At 42.7% G+C, this 24,143-nt stretch overlaps 1 long non-coding RNA gene and 1 other non-coding gene across 10 annotated transcripts in view; both read right to left on the bottom strand.

Annotated features, from left to right (window-relative positions):
* The window catches only part of LOC138214843 (uncharacterized), a 39,468-nt gene that overhangs the window by 3,713 nt on the left and 11,612 nt on the right, over positions 1-24,143 (bottom strand). For 6 of the 9 annotated variants that reach the window (XR_011179654.1, XR_011179662.1, XR_011179657.1 and 3 more), the window contains exon 1: positions 376-747. This is a non-coding gene — a long non-coding RNA (uncharacterized lncRNA). The other 3 variants (XR_011179655.1, XR_011179656.1, XR_011179658.1) reach the window with 3 other exon arrangements.
* Positions 359-494, bottom strand: LOC138215126 (small nucleolar RNA SNORA9). The gene has a single exon (XR_011179697.1). It is a non-coding gene; the product is annotated as a small nucleolar RNA SNORA9 (small nucleolar RNA).

The raw sequence follows: 24,143 nt of genomic DNA, 5'->3' as shown, positions 1-24,143 counted from the left end.
CAGCGAGTCAGAAAAAGAAAACATTTGACAATTTTGCTTGAAGAAATGACTAAAATTATTGAATTATCAAAAATCTTTGCAGATCAACTTTCTGACCTCCAGTTCAGTCTTAATATTTTACAAACGTGAACATGTGCATATCCCAACAAACCATACAATACTTGCACAATCATAGAAACTGCAGACCAAAACAAAAAAAATAAAAGTGTAGACTGGCTTTAACTTTTTATTATTATTATTATTTTCTACATGTAAATGGTGCAGGTTCAAAGAGTTTTCCCTTAAGATCAGTCAACAGTGCGCTTGAATTAAACCAGGCTGTTTTTTTTGTTTTATTACTTATAACAACTTCTACTAAGTTTGTCGGAGGTCTACCTATAACCCCGCCGCGAGGAGCCGCGGCAGGGCCTCAAACGACCCCCTCGTCTCTCTAGCAGACACAACAGGAAAGACCAGAACCACCGCAGGCTGAGTCTCGCTGGAAAGGTCTGCAGGACCAACAAACACAACGCAGCCTGTAAGTAAGCCCCCCCTTAGAAATAAGAAATACAAACTCACGTGACCATGTTTGTGTTACAGCTGGGGAAGAAACACGTTTCACCGACTTTAAATTTTTTTTTTTTTTTTATACTAAATTTTCCAACAAAACTACGATTTTAAAACAGCTTAATAGTTTTAAAAGCATTTCGCGACGTCAGAAACTCTAAATCGTTTGTAATTTCAGGTAGATGGAAGCGGATTCGTCAAACTCACCTTCCACGTTCGTCCGTCGACTTCAACTGAACGAGTTCGCCGGACGTGACGTCAGTAGACGGTTTAGTACGGGGGTTTCCCGGCAGGGGGCAGTAAAACACCAAAGATGGCTGCCGGATGTTTCGCGGAAAATCTTAAAAATTTAACTTTGATCTGTGAATAAATAAAGAAGAAATAACAACAGGGAAACGGTAAGACAAATTATTTAAAGGGTATAAATTTGAATTAGAAGCAACCGTGACAGCGCATTTTACAAAAGGTTACAGAGGTCACACTGTGGTTTACTAGCACTGAAAGGAAGGGTCAAAAGAAACATTAAAAACAAGAAAGTAAAGTTTACAAAACGGAGTCAGTTATAAATACAAGAAAAATCAAAAAAATATATATACAGGTTGGTGAATACATATAGGAATCTATCATGCTAAATAAAGTTGTCTGACAAATTTCACAATTGATTGGAATTAGTCCAAAATAAGAATCAGGAAGGAAATTTCCTTTATTATAGTCACACCATATAAAAATAACTTACTAATTTGCTTTAACTGGCATTAAAGTTGAGCACATGATGCCGTTGCACTGAAGATTGCTTTCCTTATTTGCTCATGAAATATTCAGTGTTTTTCATATATATTTTGTTAGAGGGATACTGTGTATGCCACTTTTCAATTAAAATGTTCCTACTTACAATTAAGAATTTTGAAAAGTGCTTTTTCACCACCGCCGTGGACTATTTCTCTGTAGGAGGGCTTCGGACAGCCGTTGCTGGTGGGTGGTGGCAGCAGCTCTGGACCATCTACGAGGAGAACGCTCGCGGTCGATGACTCACGCTGCTCTGCCGTACAACAATACGAGCCATAGATAAGCGGCCGTCTGTCGGGGCCCCGCACCATCAGCAGACACCCGGCATGAATTTCAGCTTTGTTTGCCTTCAGTGACGCTGACCACTCATCCAGCTGACACAGCCTGCATACGAATGAGAATCCAAAACTGACAATATGAATGTTGTTTCGACTAAAACACAGGCTGCTTTATCTGCTTCTCTTTTCTGCATCAGTCCGAGCCTTAAATAAAGTTTGAGTAATTTGCACAAAAAAAACAAAACAGGAACCTCAGAGCGCCTTCTGTTGAAGCTATAAATAAGAAATCACTGCGTTTATCTTTCACCCGCCGTCTCTGAAGCGTCCACAGAATAATAAATATCATGGTTTGATCTCTTTGAATAATCATATCTCAGCTATGTCCCAAGATAATTTATGATGGGGTCTGTTTTGCTGCATGAACCCGTCTGCACAATACCAACAACATAACGAGCTCAGATCAGACAAAGCTTGAAATGATTTGGTAGCCTCGACCAATCAGATAATCACATCTCAAGCCTCTGAGCAGAGATCTTAAAATAACTCTAAGCCACAAATGCTTTTCCAAAATTAGTTTTATTTTCATGCGTCACAATAAGGAAGGGAAGTCGCTACCACTGACATGTTCAGTATTTTTACTGGGAACTTTGAGATTTTTAGAAAGAGATGGCAGAAATTCAAAGTTACACACAGTAGAATTTTTTTTCACTCTTTACTGTTACGTATAAATCTGAACTAATCAATAGTTTTATACTAACAATGGATTAAGTGGTTACATATAATATTGAAGTTGCCACTTGATGAACCCACGGAGGATCATCAACAAACTCTGAGTTCTCCTGGGCTCTGAGAGTTTTAGTGTCATTCAGCGCTTTGTTTTGGTGTTAATTAATTTATTTCGGAACTTGGAAACAGTATTTCGACAAAAACAACTGCAACCAAGCTCCACTTTTCGGGAGCTTTCAACTGTATGATGGAAAAAAGCTCCAGAAAAAACTGGAAATTGGACCTTGAGATGAGGTTGTTTAACCCAACTTTAACAAGACATAATCTCTGACTAACATTTAGTGGTATCTAACCAGGCAGGTGTTTTGGGTTGGTATTTGCCCATATTTCTAGATTTTCTCTGACTTCTTTATTATCATGACTTAACCATGGAGCTTTACTATATTTGTTTTAAGATTATCATAAAATGTAGTATTTCTGTACATAAATCTTTTTCCTGGAAAAGTTGAGAATGCTTTTAAACAACTTCAAAACCTGAAATAGAAAAATACTGAGTTTCTAATGTGTTTTTCTAAAACCCAAGTGGCGGCTGCGATGGGTCTAATCTGGAATAAAAGTCTTATGGACTGCTAATGGGAAACAAAGACCTTGTGAATGAATTAATCGAGATGAATGGCCAGAGAGGTTAAGACTGCTGAATCAAACTTCAAGCACTCATTGGCCTGATCACAGAAACCACTCCCATCACTAAACTAGATCTGTAATCTTCCTAAAGGCCTTTCGGCAAGCAGATAGTTCAGAGATTGCTGCTCCAAATGTCGTCACTGCTCTCTGATTTGTTAAAGGTGGCGCTCTGAGGACGCACCGGAGTATCACATAACAACTCCACCCTCTGAGCGTTTTCTCAGAATCACTTTGTCACATGTTTTAATTCCAGCAGAGTGCGTTTATATCCTGCATTTGTGTGGCGTCTACACAGAAGTATATACGCAGTGTATAATAAGTGGGTGAAGACTTGAGAGAGAGTTACGTAAGTGACATTAAACCATACAGGGTCGGCATGTGAATAATGCCTTTGTGTCAGTCAGCTGACCACCATCTCCACGTTCCAGGAGACGCCAACTTGTCTGAGACAGGGCTGTAGTTAACGATTAAGAAATAATTAATAGCTCGACGATTGTGAGAAAACTGAAAAAGATCATCACAAGCTCCCGGACCAAAGACATTCACTTTACAGGGGCATAAAACAGCTAAAAAGCAGCAAATGATCACATTTGAGAATTTAAAACCAGCATTGTTGGCATTGTTGTTTGATAAATAACTTGTGATTATCAAACATGTATAAAATGTGAGTTTTTATTTCATTAAAATGTGTTTGGTCAGGTTTTGATTGATTCGAGAAGCAGAAATGTGAATGTAAATGTCCGATCAAGCCATAAATTATTGTCAAATGGTCTGCAAAGTCTGCCTCTACTTTAACTTTACTGACTTTAATTTGAACTGGCAGGGCCCCTTCTGTCTGTCTGAGTCGGTGTGTCGGGGGCAGTTTCTCGAGGACCCTCAGTTCAGTCCGATCTGGATGCTCCGTCAGAGAAACCAGGAGAGCTGAGGGGCAGCTGAGGCTCCGCTTGGTTTCAGCGGCTTTCAGCTGCGCTTATGAAACTACACCGAGATTTGAGAAGCTTTGCGAGGCCGCAGTTTGAGGGTGATTGAGGTTTGATTCAGACTTCGAGTTTAATGAGCACGCAATCCTTTTCACCTGATCTTCATGGTGGAGGGAGAAAGGTGGTATATTTTTTTTTATGCTGTTCAAGTAGAGGATCAAAACTTGAATCTGCTGTTACAACATCTGTATGGGATGTGACTGAAAGAACCGGAAACAAATCGGATATCATGTTTCAGTCTCTGGTCTTACAAAAAAATATGTTTACTTTCATATCTGTTATTATTTCACAATTAGACAAGGCAGTGTCCCTCGCTGATGTTATGTTTTCAGGATTTTTGAATGGAACTGGGGATTGTTCACAAAACTAGGTCAACAGCTGGCGGAGTTACAACGTTAGATTTAAAGTTAACGTGGTGGGAATTTTTAACAGCTAATTTCACATTTTTACATCTTTAAAATTAAAGATGCACAAATCCATATTTGTACATTAGAAGTGGGTCAAGTGCAAGCAGCTGCTCATAATGAATCCACAGAGAACCATCATCAGACCTCTTTTCCCTCAGTTCTGGGAATATTTTGGTATCTTTCAGCTCTTTGTTTTGACAAATACGACCCACAACTTCACTGTTTTGTTTTACTGTTCTGGTTTTGTTTTTGGCAGCAACAGGCAGCAGTTTGGAGCCCAAAAAAAAAAAGCTTTATTTGCCCACAACCAAACAGTAGGCAGATAAAATTAGCAACTAAAGCTGTTGAACATGTTGGAACATAACAGCAAGAGAAACCAATATTTCCTTCAGGGATTCATTATCCAGGTGGCCAAAAACACAACTTCAAATGAATGCTAATGCTTTCTATCTGAGACACCTTGCTAACACAGACTGTATATAAAAGTGGACGGAGTTTCTGGGTCTGAAAAAGTAGGCCGATGCGGAAGTGCCACAAACTGCAATACCACCGAGAGCCACTAGAGGTTGGCTCCAAAAAGCCTCCAGCTCCATTGACTCCCATTCAACTTCTCTCATGAAATACAAAATCCAGAATTTTTTTTAAGTTCTCAGCTAAATTTGTTAGCTAAAGTCCCTTTTTCTTATTAGTTTTCTGGTGGTTCATCTGAAAATAATCCCGTCATTAATTAAAACCAAGGCCTCAAAAAGCCTTGTTTCTTGTTTGTTTGACTGACAGGCTTGTGGTGCAGTCAGGTTTCCGCTATCTGTGTGGTCGGGTTTCCAATCAGCTATAGTCAGATCCGACGGTCAGTCCTCCCCAGCTCGTCCACATTTTCTCACCTTTGGCTCCAAACGGCTCTGAACGAGCAAGATGGCGACGGCCAAAATCCAATTTCGAGGCTACATAACGGCATTTCACAAGCCAACGGGGAACGTCGCAGTTGTTTGCCGCTTGCTTGCAACCACAAAAGAAACTTATGCAACATTAAGCCGGTGAAAATTCAACTCCAAGAAATCATTTTTTTTATGGCTTCAGCATTATAACAGATGGAAATATTTAAGCCGTCTTTATTAAACGTTGACATCACCACGGTAATGTTCTTGTCTGCAAACATGAATCCACCAGAGCATCCAGCTGAGTTTTAGAGGTTAAAAAAAAAAAGACTTTTCAGGCACCTTAGTTTTCTGTTGTACACAACGCGAAGAAACAAATTCCACACATGGACCCCCGGCCGATTTAAACACAAGAGCATCCAGTGGGTTTGCGTGCATGGTCATAAATGGAGAGCTGGATCACACACTAAGAAGTTTTTCCAGGACACGATCTCCCCACCGTGGACGGTGACTCAGCCTCTTAACACTGCACGGCACTCAATGCAGGATGTTCTCTCCCAGTGACTCTGAGTCAGCCTCTCCGCTTTTCACTTCATCTCCCACCCTCCCCCTCCTACTTCTCCTCACCCTCCTCCTCCTCCTCCTCCTGCGTGCCACCACATCGCCCCCTCCACTCTACCCACCTCTCACACCACCTAACCAGCTTCTCCTGCCTTCTTTTTTTTTTCTCTCCATGGCACCAGGGAAGACTTCAATCCAGGTTATTTAAGGAGACCAGATCCTTCTCTAATGGTCTTATCGCATGACAAGGTGTCCCGGCTTCATGACTGGGCAGATAGTCTCACCCCGGCTCACCTTCCGGCGTCACATCTGCCCCATTCGTTCTGGAAAATTCACATCTTGAGTTAACAATCTTGAGTGCAGCTAGTGTCCTTTTCCTCTGGAGTCAGGACGCTGGACTAACTCCCGTCTGAGACGAACACGTCATGCACATGACAGTCTTTGTGTCCTGAGCGGCATTACTCAGCAGGACGCCTCAAGCTGGCTCCTGCACGCTGTGTTTGGATTTCTCAGCCTACGGTGCAGGAAAAATGTGTTACTCATGAGTGATTTCAGGACAAGTGGATCAAAACGTTTTGTTCCCGAGCAAACAAAACAAGAACACGTTGCACACCAAATGGTATTTCTCAAGCATTAGTGATAAGAGCATTTTTATTCCCAGAAATTTAAGTTAAATTGCTGCCTGCTCAAACATCCTTCGCAACAGATTGCTCCACTTAAATGGGAGGTGATGATTTTTTTTGCGGCTGCGTTTTATTGCAATTCCGGAAGAGTCAATAAAAAAAAAATACCAGGAACACGTCAAGTACTTACAATGAGGTTTGTTTTTTTCCACTTTCCTAATCAACTTATAATGCAAAGGCTGCGGTGAGTTTCAACCAGCAGGATAAACAAGAAATACGGGTTTTTGTTCCGTCACGTGCGGTGAACATGGGGTGATGCCGACTGAAGAGACTGATACGTCTGAGCGTGCGGAAATATCCTCAGGTGACAGCGAGGGCTTTTATCCACGTGCATTTGACACACTTCATCTGATCCATCTCGTGTTCTCACATTTGAGTTCAGCTGATGGAAAAACACTCAGGTACAAACCTGAAAATGGATTTTTCCTCCACTTGACATAAAATTTTACTCAGGGGTTTTATTACACTTAATCATGAAAATGATCAACAATGCAAGTCTGCGCAAGTTTCCTGTTTGGAGCCAGTTTGAAATGGAAGGGAAAAAGTCGTATATACTAATTTTACACTCAAATATAAAAGAAACAGTCACACAATGTCCTCCAAATTGCCACCTTGCATGCTTGCTAAAGTTCAGCCTGGGGAGGTGTCCAAATCTCATCGTGTTTTTCATTATTTGAAAATACCAAAGTTATAAATAACCAAGTCAGAGATTTTATTTGGATGTGTGGATCGTTTATATCCACAGATTAAAAGATGAATCAACATTAACATGCATATTTGTAGACTAATTCATTCTAGCAACCTGCACCTCCAGACAGAAAATGGGATTTGCAGCAACTGATATGAAATATCGATTATTAATTGTTCTGAAATAACAGTTGTAAGATACTGACTGTGACACCTGATTGTTTTTATAAACTACTTGGTCGAATAAAAAAGCAAAGTTTAATGAGAAGTTGAACCGTGACTCTTGTATTTAAGATGCTGCAGTCAGCTGAAATGTATTTTCTCTGTTGAACTATAAAACAGTTTGCTGACAGTTGTTACGTGATGCCTCAGTTTTTATCAGAGTACAATCAGCAGTTTGGAAAAAAAAAAACTAACATCTAACTTTCAGAGGAACTGTGACAGAATTAATCGTCATTACGGATGTATACCACAATAAATTTCACGATTCTCAACGACACATTTTAAAAAGAAAATAATAAATTCCACGAGTTGTAATAGACCTTGTTGTCACTTGTTGTTATTCCACATGTTGTTACTGTTCAGTAATGGAAATATTAAATAAACATTTCAATAAAGATACATGAAGGTGGCATATGACTTGGGAGCATTTGTGCCACTGACCAGCACTGGCGCATCTTCAGCTGTTCCAGTACCGACAACATCGGTGGCACCATAAAGAACGTACTGTCTTGTTTTGAGAATTTTAACATCAACTTGGTATCAAAGTTTGGGTTCTCGTGAAATCCCCGCAAACTGCAGATGATATTCTACGTCCGGTGGCATCGTCCATTTTTAGCAGGAAAAACAGCGGTCAGCGGCGGCTTTACGTGAGAACCTGCTCACGATAACTGCATGACTGCAAACAACTAACAATGAGCAATAAAAGATGTGATAAAAGATTTGTTTGAGTCGACTAGAAACCCGATGCAAAATCTTTAAAAAAAAAGACTTTCAAAATCCGATCCCGGAGATTTGAACTGAACCTTTCCAGTGTTTTTTTTTTTAAATTTTTTTATTCAGTGAATCCTGGTGCAGCAGCAGAGGCAGGGAGAGACCGACGGTAACACTGAACGAGGCCCTCGATGGTTTGGCTTCTCCTTCTTGTTTTGATCACATGCCCCTCATCAGAGCAGCAGCACTCTGGCACAAACTGCAGCGCCGCAGCAGAAACACGGGAGCGCGTCGGAAGCCTGATTTGATTGCGGCAGTGATTATCACTCCATCAGACAGGCAGTAATTGTGAAGTAGATGCGAGGAGGCAGAGAACAAGCAGCTTGACAGCGGGCCAGGTGAGAGGGAGGAGGTCCGGGAAGGAACGCGTTGATCTGCTGCTCATAATTGGTCGTCTGTTTCTCGGCCTACCTGTGGGTGTTGTTCAAACCGGGGCCGCGGTGTCACTGCGCCTCCCGTCAGGAGTCAAGCTGCCCGGGCTTTAATGGTGCTGCAAGATTCTTTTCTTTTTTTTTTTTGGGGGGGGGGGGGTATAATCTACACAGGGGCTCCACCGGGAAAATCAATTAACAGAGGCTAATGGCAGCACAGATCTTTTTTTTTTTCTCTGATGGATTTAATCCATTTACACGTGCTTTTAGGGACAGTTGTAGGCAGGAAGATTGGATGTTTTCACCAGCTCTCCACAGCACTCCACATATCTGTGTGCATCAGTGAGTTTATCAGATTATCCCACTTCGCGCCTCTCCCATCTCCTTCGGCAGAGAAGAGTTACAAAAAGTGGACGTTACGACACAGACACAGATGTTGGTTCCCTGAGTGCTGCGCCTTCAAGTATATCTCTGCACACAAGATGCAGGGCTTTAGATGCTTACGGTGCGTTCAAAAGCAACTGGGAAGTGGGAAAGTTCAGAGCTTCGAGTGGGGAAAAATGATTTCTGTCGCCTGTCAAACTGGGAACATCTGACGAGAAAAGTCGGAGGTTTTTGTGAGCTCGGAGGAAAAAGGTCGGACGTCACTCGGCACGTCAACGTTTGTGGTAAAAGGAAGAGATGTACTTGATGAGTGCAAAAAGTGCCACAGTGATTAGAGCCGGGCGTCGTGACGTTAAACGATACTTTGCAATTACTTTCAAGAATTTGTCTCCGTCACGTAGATTTTTCACGTGTCAGCCTTCTGGCTCGCTGCTCACCGTTACTGTAACCGGCAGAAATCATAACACTTATATCAGAAAGCATTTAACCTGCTGCTACTTTGCTGTGGGAGACGCCTGATTGGCCACAGATTCATTCTTCGTAAGACATAAAGAATCATGAAGAAACCCATCTTCAGCCGAGAGAAGAGCAAGGAGTCCTGAAACAGATGATCTGACCCCCGACGGAGCTCTAATCTCCACGTCACCGAGTCGGTCTGGGACTTCACGAAGAGAAGGACGATACTGAGACAGACTGAATCCACAGAGGACAACAAGCATCTTAAAAAAAACATTTACACCGAGGACTAAGCTGGTTGTTTTTCCGCCTCATTTGAACCTTAAGGCGTTTAATTTCACAACATCTTTGACCTCAGTGACCTCTAACTCTGACTGACGGCCAACTCTCCCCTCGTGTCTCTGTTGTAGTCACCGAGTCTATCCTATTAGCCAATTTGCTAACGCACAGGCTATTCTTGACGTCTTACAAAAGGGCGGAAAGGTGGCGTGAGGCCGGATCGGATCGCCGTATCCATGGCAACAGGCTGTCAAGACCCGACATTTCGCGACCTCCCTCCCAACTGTGAGCCCAGCACCCACACACAAGAGCAGCATGTTTCAATTAGCGCGACGGGGCTTGAATATACCACTTCATACCAACCTGAATTAGTGAAGTCATCCCGTCACTATTTTACAGTTATGCAAGTTTTTTTTTTTTCACTTAAATCTTTATTTTATTTTTCAAAGCAGAACTATGCAACGTTTTTAGTGTGATATAATTCGTATAATAAAAGCATGACTGTGCTCTAATTGGAGGAATTATATTTTTAGTTCATTAGAGGGTAATATATTGGTCATCATGACGCTCACATGACTGAGAGGCTGCTCAGGTTATATTTCAAACTGCGCTGCACAAACCCGGCTGGTATCTTCCGGCACAGTGTGATCAGCTGAATGCAGTCGATCAATGGGTCCATCACGGTCGAGCGCGTCCAGACACACCGCGATCCTCCTGGCAGGTTTCCACATCAGTGGGCTCGGTGATTATAGCTCTCATTGAGAAGAGAAGGACGGAGCTGCAGGGATCCTTCTTTAAGTCTATTATCTGCAGCTCAAATCCCTCAGGATCCTCCGTTGGCCCGACCTGGACCGGATCCGTCTCAAACCAACAAACCTCCCTAATAATCATAGTTCTTGTGTTTTTCATCTTCTTTCCTTGGAGCTTTTGTTCATCCACATTTGACTTCATTATCTTTCAGACTCTGACTGAACTCCCACCTCCTGGTTCTCCGCATTCACAACTGCTTTGAGTATGGAAATTAATGCTTATTCTGCTGTTTGGTTTGTTGTAATTTGTTCCAGATCATAAGCCTGTGTCAGCTATTTCCTGTAGTCATAAATGCAAAACATCTTCTGTACTTTCTGTTCTTTTTTTTTTCTTTTTTTTAAACCTTTAATCACATTAAACCTCAAGACTAGTTTCATTGCTGATTAACCCTTTCCGTTCAGACTGAAACATCTCAGTTATGACTAAATGGATTTTCATAAAAAGCTCTACAGACATCGACGGTCTTCAGAGGATGAATCCTGCTGACTTTGGTGATGAAATGATGATGCGCGGTCATATTTTCTAATGTTAAAACGATGGATTTATTGAAAAAAAATAAGAAGAGGAAGGAAGAACAAATGCCTTCGCCCAAACGTCCTGGAGTCTAATCGTCCAAAATACAAGGATATTAAATGTTGAATCAAAAGCGCAGCAAGTTCTCACATCAGAAGCTGAAAAAAAAAAACCCTCTCGTTTCTGAAAAATATGACTTCAAAATAACCCAATGATCAAAATACTTTGTCAATATTCTATTAACGACTAAATGAGTAATAAACTATCTGCATTAAAGGCCACGCCCGACACTTGCAAAAGCGTTGACAACTCAAAGTTCTGATGTTTTTTCCGTCCGACAGCGTGAGAGCGAGAGCGAGGGAGCGCCGCGTGACCTCGTGCCGAGTTATGAGCAGAAAACAGCAGAGAGCTCAGATTGAATAACAAAAACAAGGTGATGTCTTCGCGGTGAACTCCGTTCAGCGGGAGCCGTCAGAAACGGAGGAGTAAACGAACGCGCATGGCAGCAGATGTGCGCGGCCGTGGCGGGCGGCGGCGGCGGCGAGCGGCTAAAATTAGCCAGACGCGCTTTGAGTCGGAGCCGAGGAGAGAGAGCGCATCTGCGGGAGACCCGAGTCCAAAGCGTCCGCGGCGCTGCCGGGAAACGCTCACGACATGAAAACAACCGTCCGAGCCGCGAGGGACCGTCGCACGTCGTTCGAACCACGCGGGGCCCCGGAGTCACCGAACGCAGCGGCTTCGATTTCTGCGGCCTCGGTTGGCTGAGCGCAGCCGGTACATTTGAGTTTCGTCGGCGTGGCTGCCGTCTTCTGGACGCGTCGGGAGTCTCATCGTCGCGAGAGATGTTTCCGCGGATAACCTGCTGTGAAACCACAAGGTGGCGTTTCGCTCGTTTGTGAACTTGACGTCGGGTGTCGAACGTCAACAGCAGGACGAAATGCAAAATAAGGCGTGGCAGTTGATCATTTTGATCCCACGTGATGCAACTATTTATGACGACCGATGCTGCGGCGGCGGCGGCTGTCTTTTTCTTTTTTGAGCTCTTTTCTCGCCTCGGAGACATTATGTGAAATCACAATGACACACAGACACTCACGACCATGGGAATAAACCCCTGTCCGTCCCCCCCTCTCCATCCATTCATCCGCTCTTTCACTCGCGCAGTCAAGATTAAAGAGCGGCCCGTTAAATCCCGCCGCGAGCGATTCCCACCAATCCCCGTCATGTATCCGCGCTTCATCTGAAACCTCGGCTCAGTGCTGGGACGAAGGGGGGAGGGGAATGGGGGGGGGGTTTGCAGATATTATTCTGCTGAATGAATTTTTTTGTTTCCAGATTATTGCACGCAATCATGCACGAAGGCTCAGATAATCCCAATTACGCAAAGAGAAGATAATCCAGCCGACACCTACACCCAGCTGCCGAGAGAGACGCAGAATATCAATCGGACAAACTGGATTCACCGCAGAAACATTATAGCTCATAAAAATGAGAGACTTTATTCGTCCCATTTGATTTACATCTTTTTTAGTAAACGCTTCCTTACGGAGCTGCTTTTACCACATAAATGTCATGATTTTACCGTTTATGTCACAGAATGATCGTCTCGTGACGACGACGACGGCATCGTTTTTGAACGTATCGCACGATTGTTTGCGTTTATTCTTCTTATTAGAGACACAAACTCCTGTAAGCGAAGGAACTGCTCTGAGAAAGTCGAGAGAAAATGACAAAAACAGGGGAACTCCTGCCTCAAGTTCACAGCATCAATTTTACATAACACCCCTGGGTTTCCGTTGACGCACCATTTATTTCATGTTTTCGCAGTTTCGCCAGCAGCAACAGCGAAGGTGTTGCACAGAACTATACCGTCACAATTACAAAATATATCCAGCTGGAAAAAAAAAAAGCCGTCAGAGAGTTGTTGCCGTGGAGATGTTACACCGTCGGGTCTAGTTGCCTTGCTGTAAACGATCAGGTTTCAGGATGTCGCAGACTGCAGGACTGCAAACGGTAGAAACGTTCAAATCATCTCGTCTGTCTTTGGTCTAAACTGAGTTTAACAGACGGAATCGGTCAGCAGTGTTTCAGAATGCATGAATGAGAGTTCGCTCGTTTGACTCTGAATGTGCCTTTAAACATTCCTATTTAATATATTTCAAGCCCGTCGTACTCTATTTAATGACATAATGATGTGATTCTGCAGGGGCCATCTTTCAAAGGTCAAATGTCTGAACTCGGCTCCTCCGATGAACAGAGGCCTCCTGTGTCCAAAATTCACGTCACAAATCCCATTACTGCGTGTCATGTAATATAAACTGCATGAAAACCTGTCAGTGAAACTACGCGAGTGCCACCTTAAAAAAAAAAAAAGGTTTTCTACACTCCAACTCGACGTTTCAACTGCAGACGGAGATTCGCTTTTTTTTTTTTTTTTTTTGCCCTGCTCCAACATTAATGTAAAGAAAAGTGATCCTCCTGCTTGTTAAGACGGATTTCGTTTCCGTCGTCTTCGTGTCCCTGTTGGGGGGGGGACATTACCGTAAATAAACATTATATAACTCACTCGTGAGATTTTAGCCTAATTCCACTCATGTGGCTCCGGGCAGGAACGCTCTCCCTCGTGAGCGGGAACATTCGCAGAAAAATGCGTGGACGCAGCCTGCAGATACACAGATGATTTCAAGAGCGAGGTCGGGATGGCCGATGGCCGATGGCCGCAGGCCTCTGCTGCGCGTTGACCTCTGTCATATGATTCTGTAACACAAGGGGCCGAGGCGGTTCAGTCTGATCAGACTCACTGGTTCCCATGATCCGGCTCAGCGACCCTCCGCTCTCATGATCTCACCGGTGAAAGGGCCCTTGTAGTCACGTGTGGGGCTCCGTGATCGTTCACTCGTGAGATGCTTTTATTCTAAAAGCTTCTCTGGACATGATGTTTATGTAAGAAAACACGCGTCCGCGAGAGCTCAGAGATTCAGTCTGGTGACATGTTGTACGTCATGTCGAATGTGCACGCTGTAAACAGAAGCGAGCAGGTGGGGGAAAGCATTCATGTCAGCCTCCTGAGATTAATTCAGTGGAGATGATAGACTAACCGGCACGGAGCTTCCAGGTCTGAAAAAAAGCAAAACAAAATTTCTACAAGTTCTTACAGTGTTGTTAGCTGAATTCGCTCCTTAAATAAATAAATAAATAATCACGTCATTAATTAGAAAATAAGGCAGTGTTTTTGGGGGGCGTGTCTGTTTGATTGACAGGCCCTGTGGTGCAGCCAGGTTACGGCTATCGGTGGGCGGGATGTAGGATTGTTGGGTTTCCAATCTGATCGAGTCAGATACACCACTCGCTTCCTCCCAGCTCGCCCAAATATGGTCACTTCTGGCTCCAAACCGCTCCGAAGTAGCAAGATGGCATAAATGTTCCAATTGAAGGATTTCTTTAAACCTAATTTAAATGTATTAAGCTGCACGTTCTGTGGCAGTTTTGGAGCCGAAGCTCGAAAGGACGATACCAGGGATGACATTACATTTATCATTCCTGCTGGTGAACCAACCAGACCTGTCAGGCCATCATCTGCATCTGCTTTGAGTCAAAACTATGGAGAAGCAATGTTCATCTTTTATTCACTGCAGCCATACTTACGGTAGCATGTCCCCGAACACAGTATAAAAACTAGAGCGCATTAGCATCATGGTAAATCTTGCCTTTTTTTTTTATTTTTATTTTTTTTATTTGAAACCGAATTTTATACGCTTGATTATTTTTGTGATAAATCAAATTTAGTTGAGTGATTGAAAATGTTTCTGTCGTGTGACAAACCCAGAACACATATTACACATTTACACGGACTTTAATGTGTCTGTAAATGACAAATCTGCACCTCTGACACACACAGTGACTCACTGCAGACTTGAACCTGCACTAATTAGTTAATCTCTTTCTCCAAGTGTCTCACTAAACATTTCACACGCGCTCACACTCTCAGGAATAATTTACTATGTTTACACTTTGAAGTTGGGCAGCACGGTGCCCAGACTGTGCTATTTCACACCGTTCACGCCGCTGGGTAATTTGTGGCCTGGAGAAGTGGAGCTATGTTTGGAGTGTCCTTGGATGTAGGACAGTTACATGAGCCTATGAACTCGTCTCTCTTTTTACATAAACACACTCGAGCCGTGCAGCCATTTTTAAACGGATGAATCAGGAAGATATGAGGTTTGCGGAGAGAGATGTTAAAAGGTACCTGAAGAGGAGGCGAGGTGCTCTTTTTTTTAATCTGAAACTGAGGCTGCACAGAGCAAACTTCAAAGGCAGCGGAGCATCCGGCAGAGAAAGCAGAGGCCTCGGCTGCTTTCTTTGATCTGTGATCTGGTTAAATGAACCAGCTGCTTTCTGCGGAGTCACATGAAGAAGCCGCCTGCATCTCTTTTCCTGGTTGAATTAAGCTGCTATCGTCGGGGTCAGAGAGGACGGATGCAAGACACCCAGTTTTTAAAAGTATATTAAAGTCCAGCTCTGTTTTCCTACCGATTAAGTTTCCACACAACTCTATTCCGTTTCTAATTATGATCAATTAAGTGTAACGTAATCGCTGACTTGCATCTGATTCATTTCACAATGGACCTGAAACTTGAGCGGAGAGCGCACATTCAATTTTGTGGGAAATGTTTGGGGAACAGAAAGAAGCAGCACAGTGGCGAAAAACAGTGAGTAGGGTCCGTGGAGAGCGACGATTGTGCTGCGGGCTTCTGCATTTTCAACGCACTTCGAGTGGGCACTTTCATGCTGGTGAACCGAAGAGTCATTCTCCCACAGTTTAGGTCATTCGCATCGAATGTTTCTTCTAGAAGCCTCTGAACGTCACAGTCGGACTCAGTGTTGAGGCACGAATGTGAAAGAGAAGCCACCTGGTTGCTCTCCTGACCTGACAGGTGAGTGGCGTTCTGCCCCTCTTGAAATGTGAATGTCACTCAAAAAGGGGTAGTTTTGGCCAACTATTTGCATTTTGTTTTGATATGATAACGTCGCAAGGATGCTTTAATGTGCTCCTTCCCTTTATTTTTTTATTGTCTGCACTTGTCAAAGCAGCAAAGTTCGTCCTGCTTCAGTTTGGTCTTTTCATTGTTTTCAAGTTTGCTCCTATTTCATCTCCTTCAAAATCGTTTTAAATATATTAGGTCAGTGTTCATTTCACACGCAGAATGAATCCTTTTTCCATGATCTCTTTTGAAGTCTAACTTTAATGAGTTTGTCATGTTCAGAACGAGCTGTCCCGCCTGCGTCTGGACACTTTATTCTCCATGTCTACAAAAATGACATTTGATATTGCTATTGTTGCCAGTGCAGGATTTCGCCAACGTGGGTCGAGTTCCAGCTGGGAGACAGATTACAGTGGAGTCATTCATTCAGCTCAGGTCAGGCCGGCAGATAAACTTAGACCGGCCGAGCATATGTTCAAGAGGATTAAGCCAGTGGCGTGATTCCGCCGCGATTTACTTTCACTTGCGATATTAATTTACTCATGATGTATTTGATGACACGCCCAATACTTTCACTTGTCTGTTGTTTGTTTTGTCTGTGAAGCGGTAACAGAGCCGGCTGAGCGAGGACTGCGATTGATTGGGTTGCTGCCTTATGAAAGTGACGCCACGGTGCTATTTTTAAAAGGCATTGACAGGCCGCGATTACGCTAAATGAGAGGGTGGAGGAATGGCCGGTTAAATTAAGCATGACTTCTTTTTTTTTTTTTAAACCACAGCATGCTATGGTAATGCCCTGATGTCAAGGAGAAGCAGCGGCCTCCCCCTGTTTATGTAAAACTACGCCTTTGTGTCAAACACACAAATTAGATGCACATAGTCAAATCGGTCCACCATCTTGGCCTAAATAAAAACCGGTTGCACTTGCTGAAGTCACCGTGCACTCATGCAGCGCGTGAGAAAAGCAACCCACCAAGTGCAGATTAAAATATTCTCTGGCAGATGCATCAATATTTTCTCTACAAAAACACTGTCACACGCACCGCGGTGACCCACTTCCACCTGTGTCTATAAAACAAGACGAGAAGAAAGCTGCTCTCTCCGGGGAAGACGCGGAGCGGAAAATTCCTCCTTCAGTGGCCAAACAAACAGCGTGGGGCCCTCGGAAGATGCCTGGACAAACTGGGCATTGTTCAGAAGAATAAACCACCTTTCTGAGGAATCCCTGGGACTTTAGGGGAAACCGGAGAGTTGCAAAAGCTCCTCCCGGCATAAAAACAATGACATTCCTCTGAGACATACGTGGAGAAGATATGAGAAGAGATTTGGTGGCACTCTGTCTGAGTAATCAATAAAAACATCGTCCCTGAACTATTGCTGTCAATCTTTCCTGCACTGTAATGCCAGTGTCCCCTGTGACTGTTTAACAAAGATTGAAGGACAATCAGGAGGCACTTGCATAATCCTGTTTGCATGATAGCGCTATGATTAACTCCCCAACCACTTTGTATTCACACAAAGCTGCTGCCATTTTTATTCCCCGTCATATTTGACCTTGTAATTGAATCTCCAAAACAGTTCACCTCATTCTGCGAACAATGTGAAGGTCAAGTCCTGTCCATACAGGCAAAGCAGTGTGGGGCTGTAACTGCTTCACAAACAGACCATATAACATTTAATTGAAATTTTCGGCCTTGAACTTTTACGTTTTACAGACAGAGGGAGCATCACCTTGTAAACAACATGATGGCTGCACAATTTGTTTTTTGCCCCGGTGGCCAACAACAGAACTGCAACAAGCATTCCCAATCAGAACAAATTAAACTGCAAAAAAAAGGCATCTTTTAGTCTTTTAAAGCATGACGGTGATAGTAGCTACAGTGGCCGGGCGACGGCACTATGACTGGCTGCTTGTGTTTTACCATAAACCACGCTGAAGAACAGCTCGGTTATCTTTTTCAGTCAGTAGAACTACAAATATTAAATATTGCTATTGTTTCCTTGATTGTTTGATAAATAAACTTTCAGAAACCAACAGTACAGAACCGAAAAATATGACGTGAACAGTCACATAAGATGACGAAAAGCAGCAAATCCTGCGAGCTGAGAAACCAAAGAATGACTCAAGCATTTTTATTTATCAAAAATCGAAATACTCTTTTTGAGTTTGATTAGTAAAACACATCTAGGAAAGTCATGTCTGCTAATGAAACAAAGCAGAGAGAGTAAATGACAGAGTGTAAACACAGTTACTGTGAGGAATATACATAATTTAAAGACCGGCCTGACCATGCGATGCATCAGGTCTAACGTTGCAGGGGAGCTGAAATCTGATGCTTACATATAAAACAAAAGCCACACTGTAGATGTCCAAAGTGGGATTCACTTTCACGTATGCATCCTGCTCAATGGGGATGTGCAGTGGACCAAACAATGTAAAACGGAGAAAGGAAGAAACATATTGGGAATGAATTGGGGCCATTTTAGAGCCCGGTTTTCGTGACGGGTGACAACAAAGCAGCAACTTCAAGATAAATGTGTAACTTCAAAATATATTGTAGCCATCTACAACAGACCTGGGCATTGTACGACCCGCGGGCCACATCCGGCCCTTTGGCTGTCCCTGACTGGCCCGCGTGAGTTCAATGGTAAATTAGGAATCAAACGTAAATAAGTGTACATCAGGCATGTGTAATCCAGGTAAAGTTCAGTAGCCCAATTTACAGACATTCCCTAAACGTCTCACCACGCGAGCCAGTGGTCTGAACGTCCTGGCGGTTGCACATAGCAGAGCCCTTAGCCACGCCGCCTCCTCTCTGAACCACCACTCACCTACCGGAGACCCTGCAGCTAAAACAGGTGCAGGAAGCAGATCTGGAGCAAAGTACGGCATTTTGAGATTCCCAAGAGATATCGAGTGAATTTATCAGTTTTTCCAGTTTTACCTGCTGAGCCGCAGCAGAGCTGTGGAGGGAGAAGTTCTCACCGGGACCAACTCCGTCGGGCGTTTCTTCCCCATTAAGTTGCTACCTGAGGTTAACTTGTTCACGAAGTTGTGTCAGAGACTTGTGAGTAATTTACCTTGAGGAACATGGCAAAGTAAAAACCAGTCTTTAATTCAGTAAGTCAGTAATTATAAACCCTTTTTAAGACTTGAATCATTGGTTGTGTGCTTTGTGGGCTGGAGGTGTCATTACTCTTGTACTTATACTTATTACTAACCCTTCTCTCACTGAACAAAAACAAATAACTGAAAAACACAAATGAGGTAATTACACTTCAAACAAAATATCAATAGCACTTACTACATTTTTGTATAAAGTTAATTTAATGCTGTTCTTTGAAATACTGCAAAAATATGCTCATTTTCAAAATCTTTTTTGTGAATGTTGATTGAATTGTGATATAATGTTGACGTTTTTAAAATGCTTGCACCACATTTTAATAGCCTAATTGTAACATCTACTACTACCAGTAGCAGCTAATAAAAAAAACATACAATTTACTGCTTTTTATAAAGACATAAATAATATTGAGCAGAATGGAGTTCAGCCTATTGGGCCGGCCCTCTACAACAGTCCCAGTTTCTCATGAGGCCCCTTGGGAAAATTAATTACCCACCTTTGATCTACAACCTAACTTGCAATGGAAAACAAGTTGGCATCGACTTCTGTTTCGTTTTTGGAGCGAACACCTGAACTAGCATCGATAAGGTAAACTGTATTATTACTCGTGTATTAAATGCTTTCTTTAAACCCCTTAAACACACACAAGACTTCACCTTCCACCGTGACCTTCTGAGGGGAATATCCACGACTTCCCGGTGGCCCTTCACCACACATTGTAGAGTCATTGCGATTGACTTGGCGTTTCGTTGGAGCACCACACGAGGAATAATCGGCCGCACGTTAATAAGACACAGGTTGTTACAGAGCGACGACCCGACACTTCGCAGGCACTTAGCGTTGGAAATCAAGTCGGAGCTTTTGGCCTGCGATGTCGTACAGTACGAGGATGATTCAATTACTCTGGAACTGTTACATAAGACAGAACATGAGCGGCACAGGAGACGCAGGGCGAGACACCTGGCAGTCCTTCGCTCTGCAGCCTTCACTCAGGACCAATTGAAGCCCGAATTGGCAAAGAGGATCTAATCAAATAATTCTGCAACACGTGTGGTGGATGAGTCTCTGCATCTGGAGTGTGTCAAACAGAGGAGCGGGGCATCAAACATGGCCGGGAATCAGAAAATACAATTAAGATTACAGGATCTGCGAGTGATCTGAAGAGGACTGATCTCAACCCTTTTCATTTTATACTTCTAACGGCTGTAAAGCATAAAGCTGTTTTGAAAATGTATTTTCTGACATCATATTTTGTTACATTTTTACACAAAGATGGCCCCCTACAGCCGCTTCAAGAAAGTCGGTCGGGGCGTGCCGTTCGTCCGGGGTCGGGTCTCACTGGCAGGACGGGGGTTTGGTTGTGTAATGATAAAGTGGGAGGGGGATCTGACACAGAATGGCCGTCTTGGCCTGAGGATAATGTTCCCTCTTTCATAACAACTTTATTTGTTCTTAATCCTCTGTGAGACCGAGCCCTCCCCGGCTGGGGTTTTACCTCCCGTACACCTGCCCCCATCTCGCTCTGTATCTTGGTCTGAACATGACACTGCCGGCTGAAATGCTTAAGGACAGAAGTAATTTAAAAGAGCCACAGTGGCCGTCTTTATTCCTCTCTCTGTGTCTCTGTTACGCCTTCCCGAGGCACTGTGCACTTTAAATAAGCATTTTATGTCATGTCACTCTTATTCTGCAAGAGAACTAAAGCAGATGCCGCCTCAGTCTCGACCATTTTGAACGAAGCCATCTGTGACTATAAGTCATGAGCAAAACAGCAGAAAGATCACAAAACAACAAAGCAATTTAGCAGACATGAGCTGCGTCCATAAAACGTGCTAACTCTTTACAGACGACAGAGTCATTTGAACCCAGACAACCATGTTAACCGAGACGTATCGAGCTGTTTTGTGCCTCAACCGGAGCAAACTTAGTGTCGGTTGTGTCATAAACCATCCTGTCACATCAGGGAATGTTTTTGTGTGATGTTCTAGGTGGCAAACAAACAACAAAAGCACGTCATCAATGAGAGAAAAGGGAGCCATGGTTTGGATATTATAAATCCTAAGCTAATGAAACAATAAGGACCCCTCACTCTGCACAAAGCTTTAAAGCATGAAAGATATTTTGGCCTGATTTGCTTCTAAAAATGAATTTGGACAGGCCTCCGGTTCTCTGTCTCCACGTCTCTCTGTCTGCAGAGCCTTCAACAAGCAGCCAGTTGTAACCATGACACAGCCACAAGTGAGTGTCAAACATTTATGACGGGTTCAAAAGCTGAATAATATGATTTTTTTTTAGCGAGTTTATCTCCCATTTCATGGCTGAACTGTGGGCGCCACTGAGAATCAGCTCAAACGGGTCCTTCAGCCCACTCCGAGTGGTCCCGACTGTCTCGGTACATCACGCTCACTGACGGAGAATTTTAGAGTCAAGAGCAAAATGCTGAGCTCTCATCCACCAAGTGTCCGGCGGATGTGAATCACATCTCTCGCCTCTCGGTACCAAACTGAAGTTGACAGTCCTCCCATGAGAGGCCGGATCCATCAGCTCGTCATCACACGTTCAGTTTCCTGAGCATAATTTTCTGGGCAGTTCGAGTTCACAACTGGAGAAGATCAGCCCTGATTCATTTAAGTTTTATTTCAGCCTATAACATGAGTTGCAGTTCAATCACCTATCCTTCTGCACCTGTCATCACATCATGTTTCCTCCAAGGACTCGAAGAGGTGTTGACAGCTACATTATGTCACAACTCGTCACAACAAAAAGTGGACGTTGCTTCTGGGTCTGAAAAATTAGGTCAATGAGGAATTGCTTTAAATTGCAATACCACCGAGGGCCATTAGGGGCTGGCTACAAAAAGCCTCCAGCTCCATAGACTCTAATTCAACTTCTCTCGTGAAATATTAAGTCAGTAAACTTTTGCCGGCAATTATTATGGTGTCGTTCGCTAATGTCTCTCCTTCTTATTAGTTTTCTGGTGGTCGATCTGAAAATAATCCCGCCATTAAATAGATATTAGGCCTCAAAAAGTGGTACATTTGGGGGGCGTGCCTGCTTGATTGATAGGCCTGTGGCGCATTGAGGTTTCCAACAGGATTACTGTACTTTAAATTAGATATTATATTTATTATTTTTGTGTGTAACAGTATTTAATTCTGTTAAATAAATACAGAAGAGTGTGACACCAAACATATAGACTATAGTTGATGTAGTTTATAAAAGAAACATGTACTGCACAATCGGAAAAAGACCTATCATCCTGTTTTGATTAGTCAATAAATAGAAACTGAACTGGCAACAATTATCATCATTAATTAATGATTTAAGTAAATTTTTAAGTAAAATATTTTTGGATTTGGACAAAACAATAACTTTTAAGATGTCAGCAGACCCTGTGAATCTGTAAAAAGAATTATCCATTATTTTCTGATATTGCATAGACCAAACAATTAAATGATTCATTGACAAAAACAAATAATTGTTAATTGCAGTCCTCATTCAAATTCTTTTATTGATTCACGAAAATCAAAATAAAATATAAAAATATATTTTTGCTGCTACCTGTATGTGATAAAAAAAAAAAAAAGTGCAGGTGGAGTCTGGGAGAAACACCATCTGTACCTGACCTCAACGGCTTTAGTATTTTTTTATTTCAATTTTCCATCTGGCATTTTATGATATTGCAAAAAAAAAAAAAAAGTTCAGATAATAAAAATCCAGCATCATGCAGCAAAGACGCTTTAATCTCCTGTTAAAAGCGTCCATTAATCGACTCCCTTTCGCATTAAGACAAGCAGAGTGATGCATGGAGAGGACCGAGGCCGTGATTTATAAAGAGGAAGTCAAAGTAACATCCATCATATTCATCCATAACCATGTCCGATAACAAGATATAGAGGCATTGTGCCTGTTTACTGTATTAAGATGCTGGTTTCTATTTAGTTTGCTTATCTTTTGTCGTCTATTCTATTTGTGGCTGACCTTCACTTCGCACAAAGAAACCCTCACCGCCTTCTTTTGGAGCCTCACAGTGAGCCAATTATACGCTGTCAATATGTGCATCGGCCCACATCAGTGTTTTGAGCCAATTACAAAGGCAGCGGGCTCTCGCATCCACTGACCTTGATGATTACCATGAGCCACATCAAATTATTAGGAAAAATCAGCCACTTTAAGAGAAAATACATATCTGAAAACACGATGGGAGAATACATCAAAATACACTAACGTTAAAATAACCTGTTGCAGTTGGTAACTGGTGCTTAATTTCATTACTAGTTCAAATGTTGGCAAGTTTTTGAGATTCATCATTTTCACTCGATTCGATCCTTGTCAGCACTTTTAAAGGCTGTTATCAGTTGTCATGGTGACCACAGATATGGCTAGCAGGGCCCTCCTCCGCCTCCCAGTCATCTTAGTAGGCTGTTATAAACGACATTCAGTGTATGACTGTTGGCGAGTGAAGGCCTTTACACACCGGGGGCGTTTTTTTCACGTGATTAATTCTCTAAATATATTTTTTTAAACTGCTGTTTTTGTCACGAGTAACACGTGTCATTTTTTCAGAAGGAGGTCCATTTTTCTGAGATTTTGCACTGTCTATAGAGCCAGAGTCTTTTGGGGGCCAACCGCTGGCGGCCGTCGATGGTATTCACGTCCACTTTTATATGCAGTCTATGGGCAGAACATGTATTGTCTAACCATCCTAAACCCAAAGATATTTAACTAACACCAATATTAAAAAAGAGAATAGCTGAACAATTACAAACACTTGACCCTCTGGAAGCAAGAGACTTTCTCTTTATGATCCACTGATTCACTAAATGACTCAAAGCTAAACCTGTGTATTAAAAGTGATGGTTTCAAGGTAACATCAAGACTTTTCAGGGAACAAACATTTGTTATTGTGAGGTCAGATCTGTGATTTGTTCCCTGTAAGAACATCTCCTCCCTTCTTATCTGTGTATGACTTAGTGCTGTGCCCTCTGTCAAGCTGCAGCAGCATTAACCCAGATAC

Source organism: Embiotoca jacksoni, unplaced genomic scaffold (genome assembly GCF_022577435.1).
Source record: "Embiotoca jacksoni isolate LCO1_2020_lvr unplaced genomic scaffold, fEmbJac1.0.p SCAF_7, whole genome shotgun sequence".
Lineage (NCBI taxonomy): Eukaryota > Metazoa > Chordata > Actinopteri > Embiotocidae > Embiotoca > Embiotoca jacksoni.
The sequence above is the reverse complement of the archived record's forward strand: the minus strand, read 5'-3'. Positions and strand labels throughout refer to the sequence as shown.